The sequence below is a fragment of the Trachymyrmex septentrionalis genome, unplaced genomic scaffold (assembly GCF_001594115.1).
Source record: "Trachymyrmex septentrionalis isolate Tsep2-gDNA-1 unplaced genomic scaffold, Tsep1.0 scaffold25, whole genome shotgun sequence".
Taxonomy (NCBI): Eukaryota; Metazoa; Arthropoda; class Insecta; order Hymenoptera; family Formicidae; genus Trachymyrmex; species Trachymyrmex septentrionalis.
Window position 1 is genome coordinate 383,436 of NW_017305408.1, and position 13,473 is coordinate 396,908.

A 13,473-nucleotide genomic window follows, 5' to 3' on the forward strand; every position below is an offset into this window, starting at 1 on the left:
CCGCTAGTCGTTATCAAACTTTCTTTTGATGTTGTATATTAATATTCAAATAATATTCTCGAATAAGTTACATTTTTACTCGCTGGCAGTAATATTATTGCAAAGAACCAATTACAGCGACTAAAATGTTTCTTGCACAAAATGTTCTATACGATTGATATATCGGCTATAATCGGATTTATAAATATGCTGCGTGGCGACGCTGCGTGGATTAAAGTTGAACGATTGATTGCAAAATCTACGATACAACACGCAACACGAAATAACATACGATCACAAGAAGGAAGCGACGAAGACGACAACTGATGAGATTATCGAGAGACAGAAGCCGTGAGCGTTTGGCAAGTTTAGAATGACATCGTTGAAAAGTATTATCGAATAAAATAAGATGAAAAGCCGATTGAAGATACAAGGGAGAAACAGAGACGCGGGGGAGAAAGGAGGACTTATGAATTTAAGGATGGGTCGGCGCGAAGTCACCGGATTGATGCTAATCCGACCTGTCGCGGTTACTTGACGGGAGACGCAGGTGAGAAAAGAATCCTACAACTTATTCGCAACGTTATTCAAGTGGTTCGTGGGACGAGCGAGTTCGGAGTTCGTACCTGCACGACATTAATCCTCTGCGCGAGCACTCGCTGGTTTAGTCCAGCCGTTCAAAGGATGATATAGTCGGCGTAGAAAATCAAGCATGAACACGCTGATACGTCGATCATTCCCGAGCAATCCATGTGCTAATTCGCGAGCTTTCCTTTCTGCCACGTTCAACGATAGCGCTTTTGTGTTATCATCATCCGATAATAAAACACGATTTATTTCGATAAGTATGTTTGTACATTTTTACCGATAGATTCACTTTAATCTTTCTAATTTTAGAAATAGGAAGAGATAAAATGTAAGTTAGACTGAGATAAAAATTAATTTATATATATAAAATAGAAATGGAGACATGAGGAATATGTACATGACATTATCCTGGTAATGAATTTTTCTCATAATTTTTATGCGAATTGGAGGACATTATTCAGAAATACTCAGACATATTCGGAAAGTTTACATCTTCTTTCAGAATTTTTCATACATGTGAATTCTGAAATATTCTGAGATTTCTCATCCCATAATTTTTAAAAGATATTTTAAAATTTTTCCGAACTTGGAAAAAATCTTAGAAATCTTACGATATTTCATAATTAACATGGAAAATTCTAAGAAAAGATGTAGATTTTCCGAGAAGTATTCCAATTCGTATAAAAAAATGTAAGAAAATTATAAAATTATATAGAAATTCTGATTCGGAAAAATTATATGAAAAATTCTGAGAAAAAATTTTCACCAGGTTAGACACGCTACAATTTTATCAATTTTAAATCTGATTGAGAATGCTGTTAGTTTTTAAGTCTACTCATTAAATAATCCATGCCAAAAGATCTTTATTAAGAATAAAAGAAGTTGATTAAGAATCAGTTTACGAGTTGATTAAGATTATGCAGAATATGGGGCACTTATTCTTTCCACCAAGAGCCACAATTCCAAACGTTCAATCCGGTCGATCCGAGCTCATTCGCGAAAGGGGATTGTCGAGGAGAGCGATCCCGTTGACGAGCCTCGTCAGCGACGTCATCGAGGACCTCCACCCGAGGATGGAGGACTCTCGAACAGGTTTTCGGTCGTAAGGTTAGCCGCAGGCACGCGCTTGAAAGAGAGAACATTCACGCCTCGCCACGAAATACCAACCGGATCGACGCGAGGATCTGACGGTGGGAGAGAACGTGTGTGGACAGCATTCGTAATGTTTAATACACTATGCGCGTGGCTGCATATCGATGACAATGATTCAGAGAGAGGAGATCAAGGCGCGAGCTGTTGAATCGGATCAGCACTGGGGAGGTATCATTGCGCGTTATTATCTGTTGACTCAGCATCGAGCCACGGCCACCCACTAACGCCTGCCTGAGAATCATTTTCTGTAACGCACATACTAATGACGCTTACACAAGGAGTTTCCTCTTCTGCGATTTACGTATATACGCGAGGGCGTTTATAGTTTTCCACGCGACATTATCGCATTTTTACCACAAACGCCGCGTGTTCGCCAAGTAATAATCTTTTCGTATTTATGATGACTTTATGATCGTTCAAACAAACATGAGTTCTCGTAATTACTCGATAACCTCTCGATTTATCTTTCTATGATAAGTAACGCTGTATACAAATATGCGAATCTTAATACTACACTTAAGACTAAGTTCAGGTGTGATTCCCTATGTTATGCGAATTAAATAGATTAAAAGATTGCAGATGCCGATCACTTTATTGCCTCGAACGATGTAGGATGAAATCCTACGGCGTATCATCATTTTTCTTTCGAGATATGCTTTTATCGATGGCGCGCTCGGCTCCGTTTATTCGTTCTTTAATTTGTTGACTGTTGATTTTCTCATATATTGTTTATATATTTATCACGTCCCGCTCTTTCTCTCTTTCGAATATAAATTCGAGCTACAATAAAACGTTCCATATCCGGTTAATCTCAAAGGGACTGACATATCCGTATGTAGTAAACGCAGATAAGCCTGGTAAACGTAGGAAAGAGTCCAGACAACTTCGCTGCGGGGAGAAAAGGTGGTACGCGAGACACATGGAATTCTAGACGTCAGCGTACTCGCGGTATCTCTCCGCCATGGAGCGGAAAGGAAACGATGGAGAAACAGGCGAGAAAGGAAAAGAATACTTCGAACACTCTCCTCTCTTCTACATCCTTCTTCTATATGTTTCTCGAGGGTTACCGTGGGCGAATGGGGTACCTCGTCGGTCGGAACAAAGCTCAGATAAGAGTGACCGTAAGAGAAAAAGCCGATCGAGAGACACACAAGAGGAGTACCTCTCTTATCGCATGGCCGGCGAGTCGAGGCGAGACGGAGGACACTTGGAAGTATTTTTCACGGCGATAAATAATCCAGAACGAACGTCATTCCGTGAACTGACACAAGCGAGTTGCGAGAGGAAGGATGAAGGTGCGCCGCGATAGCAGCTCTTTCATGCCTCTATCAACTCTCCTTTTCCTCTTCTTCATTCTTTCATATGTTCTTCTTTCTTCCGGCCTCTCTCTCTCTCTCTCTCTCTCTCTCTCTCTTCGCCAAGCAATATCTACCTGGAAGCAATGTCCACCGCGGGGGTTACAAAGGCACTTACACGACCTACTTCGAATCTCGGAGAAATAATGTCTCTCCATTGGTGGGCCAGATGATCGGTCGATTATCGACTGCGTACCCAGGTTTTAGAGGCCCTGAACTTCCGGTGTACGAGTCTCTCTCTCTCTCTCTCTCTCTCTCTCTCTCTCTCTCTCTCTCTCTCTCTCTCTCTCTCCTTCGCAAAAACCGCGACGCTCAGTGATATATTCCAAAGTGGAGCATCGTATTTAACGCTAAGAGCTCGGATAAGGAGAACGAAATATATATTCGGTAACGATAACTCTATTTCACGGGTGTGGCGCTAAAGATGGATAGGCACTGTTGCATCCGTGCAGAGAGATGATGTTATCCTAACGTAAAACGACACGGAAAGAAAATGATTTTGTTGAAATATTTAAAAGTTCTATACACACTGAAAAGAAAAGATTAGTTGCTGCTGCAGCAAATTAGGCGGTAATAATATGGCATAGCAGTTTTAATTGGTTGCTGCAGCCAATTAAAAATATTTTATCATCTAATTTGCAATCCTTTTCTTTCGGTGTACAGAAAATTAATTTGCTGGACCATCAGAATAATTATATAGAAAACTCAAGCATGATAAGTAATGCTGCAAAAAAATTGTGATACTTTAACAATCTAGCTTGAGTGTTCTATAATATTTTGATAGTTTAACAAAATCTTACTTTCAGATCTGCATCTAGCTAAATTTTTCGATTCAGCAAAAGCGTTTTTTCCATGTAGTTATTGTTTTAAATTTAATTCCAGGTTTTATCCCCATCATTTTGCTTCGGCTGCAAATAAAATTAATAAAAAGTTGTGATAATCGTAACCCATTTGTAAATCAAAGTACTGTACCGAAATTTCAGATTTAAATTGATGACGCGGATCAAAGTGGCGTTACAAGGAAGTGCTCGACGTTTTCTTCATTACGCGTTTAAAGCGTATCATTTGGGGCTGCCCGTCGATCCAATCTCTAAATCTGCAACGTAACAACGAATCATCCATCCTCGCGATGAGAGCGACGGCCTTAAGATGATCGACGTATCGCAATCGCGGTTGATTGCACCCCACAGTATGCAGGTTCGGCATCCTCGAAAAATATCGACCCTGTTATTTGCTAAGGATCTCGGTTCGGACCTGTGCTCAAGGAGCAGGTTTCGATTTAATATGCCGCCGAAATAAACTGCGTGTAGAAATTGCGACTATGAGGACGAGCACGAATACGTGTAAACAGTTTTTGGCTAAGTATACTCGTCGCGTAATGCTGGTGCACGTCGCGTGGTGCACGTGTTCGAAGGAACGTTATTCCCGAACGTCCCGAATTAGATGCCTACGATCCGTCTCCGTTCCCGTGTGGAGTAATTTAACCCTTGAACTTTGCCTGCACATCTGGATCGTTGTTGACTCGACGTCCTTGCTTTTATTTCCATACCGTGATTACGATGGTATCACCCCGACAGAATAATCAAACTTTAAACTGGATCACGCAGTAAAATTGTAAAAACATAATACATTTCTGTACATTTCGAAACAAGAGTGTCATAAAACAGAACACTTATAAACGTTAACGAAATTAAATAATTAAACGAAAGATAATATAGAACAATATATAAACGTTATTCGGATAAGATAAAATATTCTTCACTAATGATTCCTTAATTCAGCTGAAATAATAGTATATTAACTTTGTAATTAACTTCATTACGTCATCGAAATACTTAAAATCAAATATGTATTGTTATACAAAAGGGTTATAAAACGCAAATGTTATCAGTTTCTCGATTCGTTCGTATTATTATTTTGTTCATCAACATCCCGCAGTTCCCAACTTTTTCTCCTTTATGCCTAGGAACAAGAAACGCAGGCATCCCACAGCGAAGTTGAATACATTTCGGCTGAATTCCGGGTAGGAAACGAGGAGTAACGACTTCCTCTCCTCTTTCCTCACGACCTTCTGCGGTCCCTCCCCAAGTTTGCGTGGGGGAAGGAGGAACTTGGAATACCGATGCACAGGGCGGCAAAAAACCGTTTCAACTGATCCAGAGAGAAGCGGCGAAAGGCCCATAAAATGAGGGACCGAGAGGGGCCCATGGTTGTCTCCGTGCGTCTAACAGATGTAACGCAGCGCTTAATGTGGCTAACCTACCGCGACGAGTGTGCCATGACGAATCCGCATCTAGTCGAAAACCGGTGAAATCGATATCCCGGTGACTCGCTGCGTCGTTAGTGTGATTCAGATAATTACGTACACTTCGAAAATAGCATGTTCATTGTGTGCTTAGAACCATCTCGGGTTGCCTCCGACGATAATAATAATTCCGACCGCCTAAAGTTCTGACGCATCATCATACTTTTTAAATCTCGAACGTTAAATTCGCGAGAATTGCTGATATTACCACGAGCAATAAATCTTCTTGACTAATATCATTACTGAATACTTTCCAACATCGACGTGTATAATCGTGAAGAAATTCATGAATCTGTGATGAAGTAAGTCAACATCTTATAGTTGAATTTTTTTTATCAAATATGCATAATTATCTCTTTTTCCAATACACTTGTTCAGCCCATAATCATATATTCTCCTTAATACTACATCTGTATACTGACTTTTTCGTTTAAACGATTTTTCTCCCTTGTTCGTCCCTCTTGCCGATCACAGGATCCGTATAATAGATGCGATATCGGGACTTGAGAAGATGAACGAAAAAACACGCACTTACCATAATGCCCGGTTCCGCTTGTGTGTAAGCTCTGAATCGGTAGGAATCCTATAATCTCTTGACACGCGCGATTACGAGCACGGACAACCTGATCGGCGAATAGACGTACGTACAACTGGTTGCAATTTAAGTTCGTCCAAGTTATGCGAAAAGTTAATTAGCGGTGACGTCTCGACATCAACTGTTTGTTCGGTTTTGAGAAAATGCTTTATTTCAATTCGGCAATCGTTCATTCTGTTCGTAGTTTCTAGGTCCATAGTTCTTAATTCATTATTTATCGTCTTATGAATATGGTTTCAAAATTATAGATCTTTGTGATATAATAATCGGTTTTTTTTAGATTGTCGTTTCTAAATTTTTAGATTATCATGAGATACCACACGCTTTATATTCACTACACGATTGTTAGTGCACGATGCGCAGGGTTATCTAGCACCTATACATACAGTTAATTGAATCGCAGGATTATTCTCGCAGTGACACGGTAGGAAATTAAGGGTCATCTATCTCCGGCGCCTACGCCACGTTTAATAGATATGTGACAAAATAACATTACGCCAACGTAACATAAATTCCAGGATCGCGAATTATTGCATCTAATGCGACATCGAGTTATTCCGAAATCCTCGTAAACGTGTCTCGGGCCATGAAGTAACGCGTCCATTTCGCTATACATTAACAGGATACCGTAGTGTGTGAACTTTGAAGATTGTTTCGTGCCGAACATGATATTATCGTCAGCGTTCGTGTAGCACATTACAACATTTTTTTAATTCATTCGAAGACTCTTGAATTGTACTTTTAGATGCCGTAAACTTTATTTCGAAAATTTAGAAAGAAGGTTCTGTTTTACCGTTTAAGAAAAATCTTAAAAATGAAAACAAAAAAACGTCATATTTTTTTGTTTATTTTACCTCAATTTACTCATCGTATAATTTCACAAGTTTAATATACTATTTTTCGTCCAACAGTGCCACCTATACGACTACCACGTGTAACACATCAGAGAAATTATGCTGATACAACTTGTATATATTATGCCGCTCTACGTATTGTACTTTTGCCAACTCATACGCATATCGAGACCCGCAAATTTCCCTCGAGCACATCGGTAATTACCTCGAAGGTAATCATCGTGATTGACACTGATTGCCTGCGAGCTGCACTCCGCGCGGATCATTGTTATTCATTAAGACTTCCACCGCGACTTCTGGCATTACCGAAAGCGGTACTGAAGTCGTAGCCGAGGTTACGACATGGTTCGCCGCGTCTGGTCGACCACGCAGCGAGAGTGCCGGAGTCGAGGAACAGCGACGCGTTTATTAAGCACCGCAACATCTTAATGGCTGTTTATGCGTTCGTTTTTCTATCGCCACTGTGTGCGCGAACGCGGCTGTATTTACCCTTGCAAAAGGGCTTGACGCATTGACTCCGGCATTCCATTTGGTATTGAACGTCGTGGCGCATATCAATTATCCACGTTGCATTATGGGATGCAAATATCAGAAAAGGACAACTGAACGATTAGCGATAATTTTCTCTTCGGTACAATGATGTATTTTTTGAAAAAGATAAAAATACCTCGGCTGTCAAATTGAATATTGTAAAAGAATGGCATTGAAATGGCTTTTCGAGTGATTTAAGAATCCGTTAGCTGGATAAATAGCATTACTACTTTCGCAATGTTCGTCCTTTTACGTAGATAATATTAAATCCAACTTCCATGACACACCCTGTTAGATACCGTGCAACGTAAATACGTCAATGCCGACGCCGATGGCACGAGATCGAAAGGTTGAGCAACCTCTGGCGTTGACGTGAGTGCGCGCGAACGAGAATGACGTGAGACACACACACACACACACACACACAGTGTCGGCACGACGGTTGCCTGCGGTCATCGAGAAATGTTAATTAAACGCCTTTCCTATATAAGGATCCAGCAATGGTTCCGTAAGAGGCATTAGGCCTTAGATCCGCATCAGCCTCGAAAGGTCGTCCGAGAGTCCGCCTCTACAGAACGTCTTGCAGTAGCGAGACATTCGTTGGACGCGAGATGTCTTCCGGTACTTTGTAATAAAAGGAATGTAACTGAATGCAACAAGGAATGCGCGCGACATGAGCCGGAGTATTCGGCGAACTTGATTTTTCGTTGAGAAATTCCTTCCTGGATACGTGCATGAACGTGAAACATTGGAAAGGAAAAACAAAAAATCATTCTTTTTTTTTTATTTATAAAAAACTTTAAATAAAATTTTAAATTTTAATTACGGAACTGAATTGCGAAACAAGTATTGTGATTTACATTAACGTTAAAAATTCGAAAACGCATTTTGGAGTAGCCGATGAAATTTCCATAAATTTCTACGTGTCCTAGAAACTTATAGTTTGGAGACGAGAAAGAAATACGTTCTTCCACTCTCATTCTCGCGTTGCGTCAGAATACTCGCGCACAGTCGGCTCCTGGTGGACACGCGTGTGGCTCTTACGACCCTTATAAAAAAAGACATTCCGGCCGTGCTGCGGTTAGTTCTTTAAACGTTAAACTCACTCCCGATGTCGACGTTTTACAGCGTCTCTGCGTCCGAGCCGCCGGTGGTGGTAATCGTACTCGCGCGACTTTCGTGGCGCGGGAGTACGGGGTCTTAAAAATAAACCAATAAAGCGTCGGTTTCACACGAAAGTTTATACGAAAGCGGGGTCCCCAGGGCCGCGCTAACGTCGCTCTGGTCGCAATAAAAGTAAAACCCGCATTGGCGACGGTGACGGCGGCGAAGACGACGAGACCGCATCTTCACGTTGCCCATTTCAAGAGGATCGAATCCGTCACCCTTTGTGGACAGAAGGATACCGTTCGCTTTATTGCTCCTCTCAACATCGGTTGTGCGGGCGCTTGCATGTGTGCGTCCCTTTCTGTATGCGGAGATCCGACCGCTGGCGTTTCATTTTTTTTTATTTTTTTTCACGGGCGCGACCAGCGCTCTTAAAGTCTACACAAATCCAGGCTATGTGCCATCGCGGTAAACGCACGAGGCCCGGCTTTGTGCGGGCGTACGAGACGGACGAGGAAATGGAGAGTAATAGCCAGGAAAAGTGTGATCGCGAGCGGCAGGAAACGCGATTCGTTCCGCGCCAGCTCGTTATAAATCCTTCACGGGGATCATGGACGCGATTTGACTACCGAATAAATTCACTTTCAATTCGCAAAATAACATTCTAGTTTTTCGTAAATAAACGCCATTGTACTAATTTTCTTTTTTGTTCTCTTTGGAAGTTCCATTTTCTCAGAAAAATTATCGATCTTCTGCCTGCAAGGTGATATTCTTACTTCCTCCGTCTGCGATCTGGGTCTTTCTTGTCCAGTCTAAGATTTTTTATTGTTGCAGGTTTTCAAGAAAAATTTAGAACAGCTTCTCAACAGCCTTATCGCATTATCATGGTTTTTAACTCGAGCGTTAAAAAAAAAAAGTTTGTTTAGCAAAAATTGAATTTGAATAAAAATGAAGATAAAATTTAAGAGTAAAACTTTCTTATATCACAAGAGACTCGTAATCAGTAGACGGAGGGTTAATATTGGAGATATTGAACTAACAGCAATGATCAATATCAAACGAAGAGAGTGATATACTTTCATATAAATAAAACTTTACAAATATATATAATGAGGCTCGAAAGAATCTATCAGCGAAAAATGTAAAAAAGCCCATCAGAGCCTGCATCAGTTATTCGGATGCACAGAAAATTTTTATTTTTTTCGTGTGAATGTAACAAAACAATTGTCAGATTTGATGTAAGCATTTTCTCGCGGCTTCACGCGGTAAAGGACTTGTAGTGTCGAGTACAGTCAGAGATACAATGAACAAATAAAATCATTTACGCATAAAATCATCATCATTTCGGTGAATGTTGAAAGAAGGATAATTCCTGAAAGAAGGAAAAAAAGATTTGGATTTGAAACTGGTACATTCAACGCCGTGGATCCCATGGCGTAAAGTTATTACCGTGACTTTTTCCACGAAGGCGGTTTGTTAACTTCGTTGTTTGACGAATAAGATGACACGTCATTGCCGCACTGCGGTTCCCAGCAATATGGGTGGAGCGCGGCGGCATGTGCAGCGGCCTAAATGTATATATACACATGGTCCGTAAACGGACGATATATTCCACGAAGAAGAGCGGAATATGAAAGAGACACGCGGCCCGAGTCGCGACGAAAGGTAAGCAAACTCAAGTCGCGCGATCCAAGTCGAAATCCACGTGGGCTCCGCGCTGACAAGCAGACAAGAGACGAACCAGCCGACTCGCGCGGGTGGCGTTATTTCTGGAAACGGTAGATGTACGCTTTCGTTCCAGATCGTTCGTTCCAGGATGAAGGAACGGAGCCTGCGATCTCTCATCGAGTCTGCGCTATACCATCGAGAGGAAATCATCGGTATGCCGTAACGCAACGAGGCTCCCGAATCACCGGTTTCAGACGTCGTAAATTCGTCGGAGCTCAGCACGCGAACTTGCTACCACGGGGTTTATGGGGCATGAGATTACTTTTCAGGAGGTCATCGGGGGTGGAAGTAGCGACGTGAAGCCCATTGAAATTAACGTCGCAGCCGCTCGCGCCCGCATAGAATACGAACGCTGCGCACCGCAGGAACGCAGGTCGATCGATTGCGCACCTGCACGTCGTTATGCGCGGTGAAATAAATCGCGAAATAAATAGGTCTAGGAATTTTTTCGAACAAAAATGTTACGCGGTATCGCGAACCAAATTGCGAGAGAACACTATGCAGAATAAAATCTAAGATAACGTATTAATTTACGAAATTATGTTTTCTTTACAATGAAAAAGATTTCTCGTTGAAAATAGAATAGAATCAGAATTTTCTGCTTAAATTTTTTTATTAGAATTCTAGTTAAGATAACCGGATTTCTGGATGATATAATATTTCTGATAAAATCTACTTGAATTCTTATTTTTATCAGAATTCTAGTTATCTCAACTGGAATTCTAGTAGACTTGACTAGAAAATTCTGATTCGTCCATTTTCCACTAGAATTTTTCTCAGTGTAATTACTTTGGCAACCGGGTAAGGTGTTTCTTATAAATTTCTGGATGATAAATCACAATGTCGCAAGTCACATTTCACGAACATATCAGTTTTCTAGAATAATTGAGGTTTAGTGCGCAAAGATGATTTCTTTATGATATTTGACATTCTTTTTTGTAAAAAAAAGTTTAAGTTATCTTGAAATTCTGATCAGAAGTCATAGCATCTCCTATAAAATGTTTTTTTCTATTTCAATATCTACTTTTTAGCCATGTTATGAACTAAAAAAGAAAGATATTAAAACAAAATTGCATTTTATATCTTTTCTTTAGAAAGATAGAAAAAACAAATCAAATATCGTTAAAAAAGCTACTTTACATTAAGCCTCAATTATCTTGAAAACCTCAATTATCTTGACGTGCTGGAAAAAAATCTTTGTGGCATCGTTTTCAGCATCCAAAAATTTCGAAGAAACGCTAATAAGCTTAATCCGGTTAGAAATAATTTTTCACTGTAAACTAGTATTAATTCTTAAGAAATTTCTTTTCTTATAAAATTTATTCTTCAATCTAATGAAAATTTTCGTAGGAAATCCAATAATATCGTTATCGCTCGTAAAAGTGGAGATGAAAAGAGACTGATAATAATATTATCAACCACGCGTAATATTGTCAAGCTATGGAGTCAAAGGTAAAGTAACAAAGACAAAGCGGATCTTTGTGACATTTCCAACCGTCGTTATTAATTCTCTCTATATCATCACCTTGCCACTGTTCACGTTAATACTCGATACTTTTCTCACTTTGATATAACTAAGAATAATTGCACGACATTCGCAGATGACGCGAGGAACGATAGAGAGCCGGCTTTGTGTTTTCGCATCGCGTTTGGGGACAAGTCAACGTCAACGTGATTAAAACAACATTGAATCCGCCATCACCGCCGCGTCCGCGAATTCCCCCGCGTATGCGGTATGTAAAGAGACGAGTAAAACCGCGAGGCAAAATGAACGAGTGAGAGTTACAACCGAGGAGAAAGAGGCGTACGATACGAAGGGGAGAACGACAAAGTACTTATTCGTATGATGGCGCGGACTAGAAGAGAAGGCACAGCGGAGAGCCAGCGTGAGAGTGAGAGAAACCGCGGACGAGAAGAGAGATTCAAGACAACGAGAGACGTTCTACGTATCAATTAGAGAGAAACCGCTATTAATTTCTGAGAGGTAACGGAGAGGTTAACAGAGAACACTATTTTTCTCATTCACAATCGCTTGATCTCTTACCGACGAGTGTGCCTTCCTTCTCTCGCTCACGTTCTTCGAATTTCCCTGTTTTTGGGCAGCGTCGTGACGTCTCCACTCCTCTCCTAATCGCCTAATCTCTAAGATCGAATACCCGTCGACTCGGCCGCTCGCCATTAATAGATACGTCACCACTGCCAATTAGGAACGCGTACGCCGGTACTTGTGATTAATTCCGCCTGTCCGTTGGTATCTCGGACGATGCACGGCCGCGCGATCGTCGTCGTGAATAACGTGCTCGCACTAATGCGTGCGCGCGCGATGGCACGTGTGCGAGCGCACACGTGAGGACGCGTGACGTCGCCATGAGTTACTTAGTTGCAGGATCCCGAGGAGTAATAAATTCCAGAAGGCGCTCTCTACGCAACCGTGCTCTTTTTACTTACTTTATCTCGATACATCTAACTTAACTTAAGCAACTGTGCTCCGCCTTGCTCGACGAAAATCACTCAACTACAGTTATAATTATTGAGCGACACCGCGGTGCTTAACAGCAGTGTACCCGATTTCTATTGATCGGAGAGTTATTACGCGATCGAGGATGAGAAACGCAAAAAAGCAACGTTGAAAATAACGACGATCTCGATTCGCCTCGATTTGTCGTGGGCTCCTGAGATTCTCGCGGGTTCGTTCCGCGAGCGGCGATAATCGTAATATAGAGAGACGAAATCTCTCTGAGAGTGTCGATGTGTGTGTGTTGTTGCGACGAACACGGAGTTAGGCGATCACGGCTGAACGGCTCGCTGCACGGCCTGTCGATACATTCACGAACGACGAGCTGAACGTTATCGAAACTAGCGATCTCTCGGGAAAATCGATTCCACCCTGGTTCCTGTCGCTTCACACGTCACAATGTTTCACGCTTCTTTGGGGCCGATAACGAACGCGATCAAAACACTTTGTCGGATCTATTCTCGACGAACGCATTCACGAACAGGTTTCTTATGCAAATCTCTATTTCGAGAAGAGAAACGAGAGCTTATGGGTGTCGATAAACTCCGTTAGCACGTCGAAAGAAGATGTTTCACCTTTGATCATGCATCTTGATATGATATCGTTATTATGATCGATTGATGATTTAGCTATTTAAAGCGATTCTTGCATTCTGAAGCATGAAAGTGCATCTCGCTGCGTAGACATAACCGTCTTAAAGTGATTCCAAGTCCATCCAAGGGATGGATGAGATATAAAATTTTGTATTTAACTAGCACTTGGAA